This window comes from Camelus bactrianus, chromosome 15 (genome assembly GCF_048773025.1).
Source record: "Camelus bactrianus isolate YW-2024 breed Bactrian camel chromosome 15, ASM4877302v1, whole genome shotgun sequence".
NCBI classification, from domain to species: Eukaryota; Metazoa; Chordata; class Mammalia; order Artiodactyla; family Camelidae; genus Camelus; species Camelus bactrianus.
In genome coordinates this window covers 38,343,093-38,353,420 of record NC_133553.1, presented here as the reverse complement: position 1 = coordinate 38,353,420, position 10,328 = coordinate 38,343,093, and the positions used below count along the sequence as shown (strand labels likewise).

Genomic DNA, 10,328 nt, shown 5'->3' with positions numbered 1-10,328 from the left:
AGGTGTGAGATAGCTGTTTGACTTTTCGTACTTCTAGTGGGTAACAGGAAACACGTGTGGAGCTTAGAAGAGAAATTAAAGTCCAAGGTATTGATATAAGAGTTACTGTCGATGGACCGATGAAGCCATTTGAGGCAATGATGTCACCTAAGAAAAGCAGAGAAAAGATGGGACTGACACCTGAGTTCAGTAGGGACAGAAGATAGAAGAGGCAGTAGGGAGTAAGAAGAAACCATCAGAGAACCAAGTGTGGAGGTGTGTGGGTTAGCTAGGTAAAAAGGGACGGTGAGTTGGTTAAATTCTGGGGTGAGATCAAATCAGACGAGGGTTTAAAGGAAGCTGTTGTGAATGACAGTAATCAGGTCATGGATGACCTTAGCAAGAGTCGTTCCAGTGGAGAGGTGGAGGGCTTTATGTAAAAGGACAGACACTGCAGAAATAGGGGGCTAGATCAAACCCAGCATTTTCATTATGATTCTTCCTGGATTAAACTACCTTCATTTTCAAAGATTACAGAAAACTACATGAGAAAGGATTTAAGTTAAGTAAGAAGACTGTCTTGTTTTTGTTGTTGTTGTTTTGTTTTGTTTTGTAGGGGGCAGATAATTAGGTTTTATTTTTGGAAGAGGTACTGGGGATTGAACCCGACTCACGCAGGCTAAGCATATATTTTACCACTTGAGCTATACCTTCCCCCCTTAATTGTTTTTATCAGACATAGGAATAGGTTAATGGGGTTTTTGAACCTCTCATTTAGGAGAGTTTCAAGAGTAAAGATGTGGCTATTTTAAACTGGTATTAGTTAGTCTTGCACAAATGAAGAATGCCTCTAAATTCCCCTTTAGGCCTTTGGCTCTTATTCCATAAGTCTGAACATGTAAAACTTCAAGGAAAGAGTTTTTAGTTTTGCAGTGTACTTAGAGAATAAATTTGCCCTGTCTGAAAATATTGAATTTGCTAACTAGTTGATTTATTCAGAGGTCTCTGAATATTTTAGTATGCAATCAATTGTACTTTTAATAAACCATAAACCATGTTTACTGCCTTATTTATTGAATTTAATCAAAATGACTTGGTGGCTAACTCGTATAGTGCTCTTGACAGGCCTCAGACATGGGGTCTAATTACTGGAGACAATAACACAGCAAGATAATAAGATGATTTTATTCTTGAAAAGTGGAACAAAACAGGGCCAAGCAGACGATTTTTCATTTGTTCGGGGGCAGAGCTGGCCTGGAAGACGGGAGGCCAACATTGTGAGAGTTTCCCGTGGCTCTTCTGGTCTTTTAGCAGGTGCAAGTGACACAAGATCCCTATTAAAGAACAGCCTTCCCGGCTCCTCACAGCCTCACTGCTGTGTTTGCCCAGAGGTGTAAATAGATTCAAAGGTCATCTGCCTCTTAACATCCCACTTCTCTTCTTTTGGGGCCATTTCAGTTGAAGTTACAGGCATTAAGACGAGGCAGCTCCCCAGCCGATCTGAGAAAATCAAAAGAGCCCTTCTACTCCCCACAGAGCCTTTCACAGTCCTCTGGGTCTGAACACTCCAAATGATTTGATTACGTTTGGTTATAGTTGCAATATTGATGGGAGTCAGAGATGGCCTGGAAGGGTCGAACTGTGCTTTATGTCTCCTTGTAGTCACATAGATCAGAGTGTGTTATGTCCACATCACCTGCAGGGAAGAATCGCCGTCATCTTTCTAAAAACAAAATGTGCTGTGAAAACTTTTATAGACCTAAAGAGAGCTTTGAAAAAACGAGCTGGCACCGTAATAATTTGGTTTTCATGAAGCAGTTTCCTTTGGTGAATAAATAGCCCTGTGTTTACACACAGAATGGAGATCATTGAAAATCCCTCTTTGGCTTTGACAAGTTCACTGAAAAATTGACAAGAGAAGCATTTATTTTAGACAGTGCTGGCCAATCCAATAAAGATCCTGCTGAACTAAATTTTAAGGTTTTATTTCAAATACAATATGGACCTACAGACTGGGGCAGGGAAGTTGTTTTCAGTACTTTTTGATATTTACACATCAAACGCCCACAGATGAATTGCTTTCTGAAATATATGAGCTTTGGGTTAGAGAGGACGCTAGCATGAAGGATCAGGTTGGTATTGGGTGGAGATCCCATTTTGTACTCGTTGTGAGCCCATCAGTAGCAGGGGAAATACACACCCTAGTGAACACCTGGCTCTGTTCTACTCCCACACTGCAAACACGCAATTCCACGTTCTAGAAAGAAGTTCAGTGAAGAGAAGCCATGTACTCCAGAGTGCGATAATTAAGTGACTCACAGCTTCTCCTTTTCTAGGAACTTAACCATATGTCTCATACCCACATCACTCACTCTCTCTGGAGAAGGAGTAGAAGACATAACGCACCTCTGAACCTTGAGGTTTTCTGTGAAAGTGTGAAACCACCTCTCAGTCCAGACAGGCCTCTGTCTGCCTTTGGTGTGAATAGGAAAGGGAGACACAGGCAATATGACCCTGGGAAAAATTAAGGCTACCCCATCTCCAAAAAAATGTAGTGCTTTGCTAGGAGATCTATACTTTCTAAGGGAAAGTAGAAGGATAAAATGGAAATGAGTTTTATGTCATTTGATTCTGAAAACACATTTTATTTATGTTTACTAACTTCTGTAATAATACAATAACTTTGACATGACAGTTATATCGAATAGAAACAAATGTTATTTAACTGAAATGGCACTGTACTAGCTCTGAACAAAGCAAACATTTGACAAAAGATAGAGGAAAGAGAAAATCTGTTTTTGTTGTCCCACATAAATCATAGCACATGGGAAACAGAAAATGCCTTTAGCAAGAAGAGTAATGAACTAATAAATGAAAATCAAATCCTCATCGAATTGCAAGATCTTTTATGAATACAGGTATTCCAAAACAGGAATTATATCTAAACTCTTCTTACTTCCTACAGTGCCTAACCTTTGGTGTGTATTCAATAAATACTTATTCAATAAATAAAATGCATTCCAAAGTCTTAATGATGGTTTACTTGCTTAGGTGAACTTTTTCAGAACAAATTCCTTTCACTTGCCAGAAGGGCGATTGGGAATGAGATTACAGGGTGCAATGGAACCGAGGTCAAACAAGGAGAGAGGGTCAGGGCAGTGATTGTACAGGATGCAAGGTGTTCTAGGAGGTTTGTTTTCTTGGTGACGGGGCTCAGGTCCAAGAACCTCATGGTGTGAAACCAGAGAACCCTCAAAACCTGAGGCCCAGCAGCTCCAGCCCACAGATGGTCCTTTGCACCCATTTCATCCTGAAGAGCCCTCTTCAATCCCTGAGCTTTCTGATGGGAAAACCAGATTTGGCATCCTGCCCAATTACCAACCCTGAAAACAACTGAACTTCAGCACTGGCTTGGGAAAAATAAGATTTCAAGGTCAAGGGGGAGTTTTCCAGCATGGTCCCCAAAACCATTAGCAATTAAAAAAAAAAAACCTTTTCTCTGGCATTTAACTTTTATTGACTTTTATTCAACAGGACTTCATGAAAGTTAAAGATCTGGTAAAAACAAATTTGCCTGGGTGGAGTGAAAGCTGTGTTGTTCCGTTGCAGCCATGTGCATAAATGTTGCTTACGAGATGGTCTGCAGGTGTTATAAGGGAGGGTGTAAAAACACCTGAGGAGCTTTGAATTCAAGGAGTGGAGGAAGAACTCTGCGGGCTCTGAAAATCTGAAGCCTTCAAAGTTTTGCCCAAATCTCACTCAGAAGATAAGACAAATGAGGAGGAGGCATTTATGGATAGTAGAGGCAGCAAAACAGAGCTTGCATGCTACACTACACTCACGTGTCCGGATTTCTTAAAATCTCTGCTGCCTTCACCAAGAGACAAGAGTGTGCTTTATTCTCCAGGTAGGTGCTTGTAAAAGAGAGAAAAGGCTCTTCATGTCTGTCTTCTGGCTACAGCCTCCCATTCCACGTTCCTTCTTTCCCCCTTTCTCTCCCTGTATCCTTTCCTGACTTTCATACATTCCTAAACATTTTCCAAGAATCTACTGTGAAGATGTTAGATAGTCTGAGATATATAGGACACAATCCCTGCCTTCACGGAAATAATGATGCAAATGAACGTTCAAATGAGGCCTGAGTGTGTTATGCTCTTCATCTGCAGTGGGCTTGTAAAGGGAGCAGCTGAGGGAGTGGGAACACCTGCTGAAAGAGCTCTACCCTGAAGGATGGGCACAGGGACAGAGCGGGCAAGGGGACAGCTGGACACTGTGTGTGCACAGGGTAGGGTATTCTTAACAAAGAAATGAAAAGGACCACTAAGTTCGTGACTCTGGCATCCCATATGGACTAGGAAGGCTTACGCTGAATATATTTCAAAGGAAAGAAATTCAATGTACAAGAGGAGACGCTAACTTTGTGTTGGGGCTGTGCAAATTTCATCTTCATTTTTTCAGCTGGTCCTCACAGTAACCCTAAAAGGCACACATTTTCCATATTTCTTTTCAGTTGTAGAAACTGAGGCTTAGGGAGAGATTCACACATTGTCTAAATTAAACTGTGACTGTAAACATACAGATCTCTCCCTCACATTTCTTTGGGATTAGAGAGGTTACAAAAGATGACAGGGGAACTTCAAAAACAGAAACAACCCCAAACCCAAATGAGATTAGACAAGGATCCCTTTTGTGTATCATCTCACAATGCTAGGACTATGATAGAAGTTCCTTTCTTATTTCTAGTGCTCTCTTGCTCACAACAAATCCCATTATAATAAAAGTTAGGCACTTTAGCACTATATGTAAAAATGGATTTTAAAAAGTTTCTTTTGTATAGCACAGGGAACTACGTTCAATATCTTGTAATAACCTTTAATGAAAAAATATGAAAATGAATCTATGTATATATATGCATGACTGGGACATTGTGCTGTACACCAGAGTGTGACACATTGTAATTGACTATACTTCAATTAAAAAAAAATTTTTTTTAAAGTTAGATACTTTAGGCACTTTACTCTAGTATCTTTTAGAGTAGCCAAATAGTTAATTTTCCATGGCAAACTTCAAATTTATCTAAGTCCCAAGCATACCAGAGCAGATTCAGACGTAACTAGATATCCCCCAAATTAAAAATAGGTCATAATCAGTCTAAGAAACAGTTATGAACCCAATCTAAATCAAATTTCATACATGCATTTTACCAACAAATAAGTTGAATCATTTACTACTTTTCCAAATAGTTAATTGAATATTTTAGAAGAATTTCTAATTGCAGTGTCATTGTCTTCCATTTCTTAGTGCTTAGCCTTCTAATTTGAGGTCTACTGGAGGGCAACATTGGCAAATTAGAAACAAAATTGAAATCTACTGCTGAATAAATTGATATTTACCGCTACAAAAAATTAGTGGAATCGTTTTAAATGGTATGGAATCTATTAATTTTTTTCACTTCACTGGCTCCTTGTTTCTCTTTGATGGGATTGTAGTTGGAGATGATCCTCAGAAAAAGCAAGTCTTCTGCTTTAATGTACTCCCACATTGGCAGTAGGAGGAAAGTAATAGGGATGTTGCTGGGGAATCACAGGATACCGTAATCTTCCACAGTGGTGGGCCCTCCCCACGTCCCTGAATTTTGAACCAATGTGAGCTACAAACATTGTTGAGAGACTAACTCCATTTGAGCAGACTTTTAAAAATTGGATGATTGAAAGAAATGAACAAAGAGTGATTTTACACTTAGGCCAGTAAAAAAAAAAAATACAAGGATGAATTCATTGGTGTTGAATTATTACTTAAATTTAAAGTTTCGAAAAAAATGAAGTCTTCAAAACACACTGTTAAGAGAATGAAAAGACAAGCCACAGACTGGGAGGAAATATTTACAAATCACATATCTGATAAATACCCAGAAAGTCAAGAATATATATATTCAGAAGAAAAAAACTAAATAAAAAGAACAAAAAACAACCCAAGGCAAAGATCTGAATAGATACCTCTGCAAAGATGATATACAGATGGAAAATAAGTGCAAGAGAAGATGCCCTACATCATTTGTTGTTATGGAACTGCAAGTTAAAACAACCACTTTGCATACTAGTACTGAATAAATATGTAAATGAATGAATGGTGGGAGCTACCGATGGAGTAGGAGGTTACAGATATGCAAAGAAGGAAGGCTAGAATAAATCATTTAGTACTGGATTACAGGGAGATGCGTCCATATGCACTCATCTTTAGTTTCAGGTAGATACAGATGGCTAATTATAGAAACAATTACAGATGTGTGTATGTATGGGTTAGTATACATACATACATTTCTAAGCTCTGTTTGCTGAGAAGGTCTGGCATAAATCACAGCCTAGCAGCAATGAGTACACCCAGAGTCCATATATTGACTTCTAATAACATTCTCCAATAAAAGGAGCCAGGGTTTCTTGGGGAAATGGCTAAATCTAGAGCGTGTGCAGTGAATACACACAAGATGAGCTTGGACCAGACTGTCGTACCAAAAAGAAAAAAAAATTGCTCATTAAAAAAATATCTGATGGGAGTATTTCAAAGGGATGCAAGAACCAACTGAAACAGCTTCCAATGGCTAAAACTGGAACAATTCGAGCAACAAAATAGATAACATGGTATTGGGTTATCACCCAAAATATAAAATAAATATCCATGAATCTGTTGATATAAATATTTGATTGAATAAATAAATGATGAGGAATAGATACAAATCTCCTGTGCAGAGTTCCAAATACTTTGTGTAGCTACTTTACTCTCAAGAAGGTAAAGCATAACTCTGCTTCCTCTCCCAACCATCCCTTAAGGGTGGTCTAAACATAGTGAATTCCTTCCAAAGTGTACAGTATGAAAGGGGGAGAAGAGGAATAACTTGATGGCACAGAAACTTGAGAAACACTACCTCTGCCATGCCGTCAGGCTTGGTGTCAAGAGTGGATAGTACGTACTCTGAATATGATGTGATAAAAACGGCACTTTACTTCTGTGCCCTTTCTTTCCGAAACTCGTAACCCCAGTCTAACCATGACAAAAATAACAAACATAAATTGAGGGACATTCTACAAAATACCTGACTACTACCCCTCAAAGTCATCAAAAACAAGGAAAGTCTGAGAACTGCCACAGCATACAAAAGTCTAAGTAGACATGACAGCCAAATACACTGTGGTTATTCTGGATAAGATGCTAGAACAGAAAAACTGTAATAGGTAAAAACTATATAAATCTGAAAAAAGTATGGATTTTAGTTAGTAACAATGCATCTGTATAAGTTTTGACATTTATTGTGACAAGTATACCACACTAATATAAGATCTTGGCAACAGAGGAAACTCGGTGCTGTGTACACGGGAACTTTCTGTACTATCTTTGCAACTTCACTGTAAATCTAAAACTGGCCTTAAGAAAGGCTTATTTTTAAAAACAAACAAACAAAAAAGAAGTCTGCATGTAAGTATAACCTGAAACTAGGACATAAAATGTTTAGGAAGTAATTGTGATAGTACCAACTCAAAGGCAAAGGAAATATCAAGATGGAAAAGTATGGCAGGTCATAATTGTGGAATGACTATGGTCACTTTGGTTCTACATCTGCTTGGGAACATTCTATAAGTTTGAGGATTGTCTTTCATTTATGTGAAAACAGTTTTCTTTTGATTTTTACCACCATTTCTCTATTTCTAGTCTTTTTTTTACCTTACATATTCCAAAATTATCTTTTCATTCTCATTTCCCCTTCATTTAAACAAATCTGTCCTGCAGGAAAACTGGTTTACTCACCATCTGCTAAATATGCACCAAAAGGACCTTATGCTTATAGTTGTTCTCCTCACTTGAGCACACTTTCCTCTTGCCGCTCTAGCCATCCACTCTGAAGTTCTAACCATTCAGTAGGAATCCTTTGCTTTCCTCGATTTCCTCAGCTGAAAGAGATCCTATCTTCTTCTAATCCACAAAGTTGCTCTGTACGTCTCAAGCCAATCATACACTACTTTGTATCATGGTGTTTTATATGTAGCTCCCTACTGGCTATTAAATACTTTGAGAGTAGAGCCCTGAGGTGTGCATCATTGCATTTCCCATAGCTCCCTGCAGAGATGCATACAGAAGGCTGATCTAGTGAATTTTATCAATGTTGGACAGGCATTTTCAATTAAGGGAAAAACCTGAGACCAAAATCAATTGGACTGAATTAAAAATAAAATTTTAATTATTCATTGCAGAAGTCATTTGCTAGAAAGGGACTTCTACATTTTCCCAACATCTGCTATTACTGTGGTCTCTCCACTTGCAGCTGATGATGCACTGAGTCAATGCAAGTCAGGTAATGCCTCTTGTGTGTGAGCCATTATTACAATAATTAATAACAATGGCAGCTCAGTTGATAGGAACTTGGCAATGTGCGTACCCTTATCTTCAAAGCTCCAAATGGTTTGGAATTTGGCTTTTTGTGAAACCATTTAATAGGAAAGCGTGTGTTTAGAATTTGTTCCCAGCTCAAAGACTGACCCTTATCTCTAAAGTCCTTAATGAGAAAACACCTGACAAATTGACTGGCACACTCCACTCCTCCAAGTAATTTCCCTTCCTGCCAAATGAGTCTCTTGCAACCTCTACTTCTAACTCAGAAACTGCTGAATGATGAACAGTCTGAAGTCAATGTCTGAAGCTTCAGAAAGCTCTCTTCAAAAGATGATTTCACAAAGAAAAATTAACTTATTGAAAAGGTGGAAAATCAATCCATCTTTTTTTTTTTTATTATTGTGCAATTACTTGATGAGTTTGACCTGGCTAAATTGACTGATGAGTTTAGTACTTCATAGCTGCCCAAAAAAGAATCTTCATGAGGACTGTCATGGAATTCTTTTGTTTAGTGAAATACAGTCCCACAGAACAGTACTGAGCATAAAGAATAAGCAAATGTATTATCACTATTCACACATTTTATTTGAGTCTGTTCATAAAGCATCCTAGTTAGAATTTATTATTAATTTATGTATAAACTAAACAAATTAGTTTTGTTAAACTAAGCAAACATTCAATAAACACCTAAGGGAGTAGAATTAATACTGTGGCAAAAATGCAAAAGAAAATAGTTGGCCTTATTTCATTGAAAATAAACTAGAAAATAAAAGGAAGCATCTTCAAGTGAAAAGAATTCATCAAAATGGGGCTAGAAAAACTATAATCACTGACTCCGCTGTCCTTATCAAGAGAAATAATTAGTAGCTTGTTACACCACAAAAATATTTCTATTGTGTGAGACAGTAATTTCAAAACAATATGGAAATTTGGAACATTTTATGTAACCTTTGAATCATATGTTCAAGAATATTATTTATGGAAATTACTCAAAATATATGTTTAAAGGCTTGAGAATTTAGGGATATCAAGAATTGATTATGTGAGATGTTACTCTTTCAAGAAACATGGCTGAAAAGAATGAGATCATGAAGAGAGTATGTAAATGAGATCACAGAGTAAAGGGAACGTAAAAAGAAATAGCCCACAGGAAACCTTGATTACTTTAATAAGCTGAAGAACATGCCAGTAGTGAGGAAGAGACTGAGGATTAGGAGAGAAAAAGAGTAATTAATTGATCAGAGTGGGTCAAGAGCAAAGACACACAAGTTGCCCTGGAATAAAAGGATGATTCTTTAAAAAATTTTTTATTTATTTATTTTTTAACTAATAGACTTAATTTTTTTAGAGCAGTTTCAGGTTCACAGCAGAATTGAGCAGATAATACAGAGAATTCGCACATAGCCCTCTCCACCCACACATATATACTCCCCTACCCTCAACATCCCTCACCAGTGTGGCACATTTGGTACAATCATTGAGCCAATATGGACAAATTATTATCAACCAAAGTCCATAGTTTACATTAGGGTTCACTCTTGAAGTTGTACATTCTATGGGTTTTGACAAATGGATAATGACATGCAGCCACCACTATAGTATCGTACAGAATAATTTCATTGTCCTGAAAATCCCTTGTGCTCCATCTGTTCATTCCTCCCTCACTCCCTCTCCCCAACCCCCTGGAAACCACGATCTTTTTATTGTTTCTGTAGCTGTGCCTTTTCCAGAATGTCATTTGGTTGGAATAGTACAGTTTGTAGCCTTTTCAGACTGGCTTCTCTCATTTAGTTACATGTCTTTTAAGTTTCTTTCATGTCTTTCATGGCTTGATAGCTCATTTCTCTTTTTTTTTCGCTGTACATATATTTTAAAATTTACATATATGTACTGTTCATTGTTTCTAAGAACGTTTAGAGCTTTAGCTTTTTAAACTTACATAGTTATCAAAGGAATAAAGCCAACCA

General features: G+C 37.7%; 1 long non-coding RNA gene across 1 annotated transcript in view; it reads right to left on the bottom strand.

Moving 5' to 3' along the window:
* Window positions 1–1,172: 1,172 nt before the first annotated feature.
* LOC123612051 (uncharacterized) overlaps window positions 1,173–10,328 on the bottom strand; it is a 106,448-nt gene continuing 97,292 nt past the window's right edge. The window contains exon 4 of the long non-coding RNA XR_006719213.2: window positions 1,173–1,675. This is a non-coding gene — a long non-coding RNA (uncharacterized LOC123612051). The remainder of the gene's footprint in view (window positions 1,676–10,328) is intronic.